This window comes from Carlito syrichta, unplaced genomic scaffold, assembly GCF_000164805.1.
Source record: "Carlito syrichta isolate Samal-C Ts95f unplaced genomic scaffold, Tarsius_syrichta-2.0.1 Scaffold297468, whole genome shotgun sequence".
Lineage (NCBI taxonomy): Eukaryota > Metazoa > Chordata > Mammalia > Primates > Tarsiidae > Carlito > Carlito syrichta.
In genome coordinates, this window is record NW_007241564.1 from 166,160 (window position 1) to 170,847 (window position 4,688).

Consider the following 4,688-nt stretch of genomic DNA (forward strand, 5'->3'; position numbering starts at 1 on the left):
GTTTCCGGGAAACTTCTGCCGCGGCCGCGACGGGCGGCGCCTTCTCCTCTGGCGCCCGCGCGAGCGGCCGGCGCCAGCCGACAGGGGGCGAGTTTCCCGCGCGTCCTGGGAAGGCTCCGCTCGGTTGCCAGCCCGCGGGGAGAAACGTCCCGGGACGGCCAGGAGCTTCACCTTGGGGAGGGGGCCTGGGCACAGGCCCGAGAGGAGTGAGCAAGGTCACGCCGCGTCGGAGATGGGCCCGGGCGGAAGGGAGTGGCGGGCGCGAGGCTACAGGCTCCCCCAGGGTCGTGTCCGGAGACCTTCCTGGAGCCTCGAGACGAGACTGCCCGGTAGTGCAGGCACCGCTGTCACCACGCCTGGACCTGATTCTGAGCCCCTCGCTCTCCTCACGCCCTAGGGCCCTGTACGAGGGCAGGCTGCCAGACCCGTCTCCGACAGGAAGGCCTTCTGTTTGCAGAAGGACCCGCCCCCACCCAGTCCAGAAGCACGGGAGGGAGGGAGGCGGAGAAGTTCCAGTTTGGCGCTAAATCTGGCAGAGTAACCAAAGCAAGGACTTTTTGGGCTTAGTGCCCAGACCTAAGGCCCCTGGGCTGTTGTGTGAGCTAGCCTGGGGCTGGGGGCTGAGTCCTGGGGTTCATTAGGCAGAAGAAACTGACAGGCTGAAGAGCCCACCTCTCTGGAGGTTTTGTACGTCTGTTAGTGTCTCCAGGCCTGGATTAAAAGGCCCAGGGACGTCTCTCTTCCCCCCCCCCCCCCCCCCCCGTCTGTCTCCCTCCCTCTCTCTTTTTGAGTAGCTTCCAGTCTGACCCTCCTCTTAGGCTGGCTTCCCACCCCCTAATGTGTCAGCCAGGACAGCTCTGATTTATGCCTATCAATCCAGTGAAATTATTAATAAAGCTTCCCTTTACTTTCAAAAGTATCCTTTTTTTTTTTTTTTTTTTTCAGTTGGAATCTCACTCTGTCGCCCAGACTGGAGTGCAGTGGCCGCTCCCAGCCACTGCAGCCTCGACCTGCTGGGCTCCGGCGATCCTTCCGCCTCAGCCTTCCGAGTAGCTGGAATTACAGGCGAGTGCCACCATGCCCGGCTAATTTTTTGATTTATTGTAGAGATGAGGTCTCGCCTGCCCAGGTGGGTCTCGAACCCGCGGGCTCAGGCAATCCACTCACCTCAGCCTCGAAGGTATCCTTCTTTGAATGACATTATTGTCATTATCTTTCTTAGCTTGTGTTTCATCCCCTCACCACACCCCCAAATAATAAACAAAGCCTAAGACAAGAACTTATGTAAGGTAGTTATTTTGAGTGGTGATCTCATAAAACAGAAGTGAGGGACTAGAGAGGAGAGTGAACAGGGAAGGAGGTAAAGCCAATATAAAGCTGTGAAATTGAGCTTGTCATTGCCAGTGACCAGGAGAGGTAACAGTATTGTGTGGAGCCCTATCGGAGCCTGGGAATAAAAGAAAAATTGGCAATACCGATCCTGCCTTTATTTAAAGTATTGATATTGTGTTCATTATGGTTTGTTGCATTAATTTTGATTTTCAAAAATTGTATCTTTTTTTTTTAGTTAGTGTCTCACTCTGTCACCCAGGCTGGAGTGTAGTGGTGCACTCACGGCCATTGCAGGCTCAACCTGCTGGGCTCAGGTGATCCTTCTGCCTCAGCCTACCAAGTAGCTGGAACTACAGGCATGTGCTACCACGCTTGGTTTATTTATTTATTTATTTGTCTTAGAGATTAGGTATTACCAAGTTTCCCAGGCTAGTCTTGAACTCCTGAGCTCAGGCAGTCCTCTTGCCTAGGCCTCCCAAAGTGCTGGAGTTATAGGTTTGAGCCACCTTACCTATATTATTTATCTTGATTAATTAATTTCTTGGTGCCCCTTAAATTTTGCGTCAGAGGCAAGTGTCTCGCTCTTTTCACTTGCCTCATCCTTGTCTCAGTCCTCTTTATCACTGGGCTCAATCCCACTGTGGCTATCTAAAGAACCATATAAGAGGGGGGACCCCCAAAAAACCAGATTTATCTTTTGGAGGGTGGGCCCCCTGTAGTACAGGCTTCCCCTGCTAGGTAAGTGTTCTGGGAAGCCATCAGCTTCAGTGTACCTTCTAGTGTTGTGAGAGGCTGCATTCGGCTTCAGTGAATTTTTTTTTTTTGGAGATTGTTTCAATGCGTTTGTCCATTTCATGATGAGTGATTTCTGAGTGCACCTGCCCACACTGAACTGAGTGTTCAGCAGTTTCTGACCCAAAATGGCATGACCCCTGTCCTCCACCTTCCCTATTCACCTGATTTCGCCCTGAGCAACTTTTTTTTTTTTGTTTCCCCGGATGAAAAAAGTCCTCAAAGGGGAATGTTTTGCTGCTGTGGAAGAGATGAAACAAAACATGGCAGAAGCACTAAAAGGCATCAGAATGGACAAGTTCACGAACTGTTTTAAGCAGCAGCAAAAGCGTCTCCATAGGTGTATTGCACCAAATGGAGAGTACTTTGAAGGTGACTTAAGTTTAGACATGTAAGAATAAATACACAATTTAAAAAAATACATTCCAGGTTTTGGGGGGGCCTCCTTTGTAGAATGAGGAAGTATTTATTTCCTAATTCTTCCTCCATTGGTCAGCTCCCTTGTACTTCCGTGTTGCACATAAGTGAGAGTTGAATAGGTACCACTCAACTGAACTATTTGCCTTTGCTCACAAGTGTGTGTAAATCCATACCTGGATTTTGCCCTCCATGTAAAATGAATGAACAAGAGTACTGCTTACACCTTAGCCTGTTGGAAGGATTTCCCTTTATTATTCTTGAGGGTCACTCCCTAAGTGGAGCTACATTGCAGTAACAGTTCATTTTTTAAAGGAATTTTAAAATTTATTTTATGCTTTCTATTTTTACCTATTTAAGGGGGACAAATGCGGGTTTCTTGCATGCATATTTCGTGTTGTGGTGAAGTCTGGGTTTATAGTGAACCCGCCATCCAAACAGTGTATCCAGTAGGTAATTTTTCAGCTCTCACACCCCTTCCACCCTTTCATCCTATATAGTCTCCAGTGTCCATCATTTCACTCTGTATGTCCATGTGTACTCATTGTTTAGTCCTCAATAATCCATTTTTGGGGCTCCTATCAACAAATAAAGCTAACTCATCTGTAAGTCAGGACTCTGAGTGTTTTTTTCCCCCTCCATCAGTTGCTTATTGAGAACTGTTCCATGAGACCAAAGACTTGAGCTAAGGGAGAAGGGTTGGTATGGCTGAGGAAGGTGTCACAGAAGTTTGAACCACCTGTTATTGACTTACATGCACCCTATTGACCTGCTTAGTCCTGATCCTGAATCTACCATTTCTACTATATGATGAATTGCTGATGAGTCAACTAATCATATGACTTGATAGAATCTGACAATACTCAGCTTCTACTGGACATCTCTAGTTGCATAGACCCTTGATGTCCCATTGTCAGGCTCTCAATTTTTACAAGGTCAAACAGCTGTTTTTTAAAAGTCAACTAACTCTCTGTTGCAGGGGCATGGCGTTGATCCAGAACTCTAGAGATTTTCACTGAAACTCTTTTACTGGGGCTCATCAGAGACTCTACCTACCAGGCTTTTCCACTATGAACATCTTTAGCACCATGGAATCTGCTGGATTATATGAACCAAATGGTAGAGAAGTTTGTATAGTTGGACACACTGTAGAGCTCTGTCTTGCCCTAGGCTTTACTTTAAATTCAGAGCCTTCCAAGGCACCCAATAGATGGGTTAGAGCAGTAATCCACCAAGCACTATGCCTTACTTTTGGAGGGTACAGAACACAACTTGCTTTTACTTAATAAGGCATAACCTGGTATGCTCCAGAATACTGGATCCCAGATAACCTCACCAGTTTTTTTTCAAAATAATATGGGATGGAAGAAGTGAACAGGATGTAGATGAAATAAGATTGGCTGTGATAGTGGTTCTCGGGGTTCATTTTCCTACTTTTATATCCATTTAACTTATTCTAGAACAAAAAGGTAAGAAAAAACTTGAACAAAATGTAAAGTTCTGAATCTTCATACTTTTATCGCCCATCTTCTCGCACACATATGTCCTTTACTAGGACATCTAGAATGTGCGTTTATTCTTGTTCACTGGGTCAAGTTAACATTGTCATCAATATAGTGGACTACCACAATGTGCTATGGAGTATCAAGACAATCAATGTTACTAAATACTTTGTTGTGACAGAGAGAAGGAAAATTAGCATAGCTCAGGAAAGAGAATGCATATATAACCCTGTTATTCCCACATAAAAGCAAACAGACTTTGATCCTACTTGCTGAAAAATACTGTGAAGAAAATCTTTGAGGTTAGCACTAATCTCTGTAATTTCTCCCAGGATGTGGCTTCACTTCTGATTTAATAAATTAGTCAGAGGCTGGCACAATGGCTCACGCCTGTAATCCCAGCACTTTGGGAGGACAAGGAGGGAGGATTGCTTGAGTCCAAGTGTTCGAGACCAGACTAGGCAACATAGTGAGAACTCATCTCTACCAAAAAATCAAAAAATTAGCCAGGCATGATGGCATGCATCTGTAGACCCAGCAACTAGGGAGGATGCGGTGGAAGGATTGCCTGAGCCCAGAAGGTCCAGGTTGTGGTGAACCATAAACGTGTCACTGCATTCCAGCCTGGGCAACAGGGTGAAATCC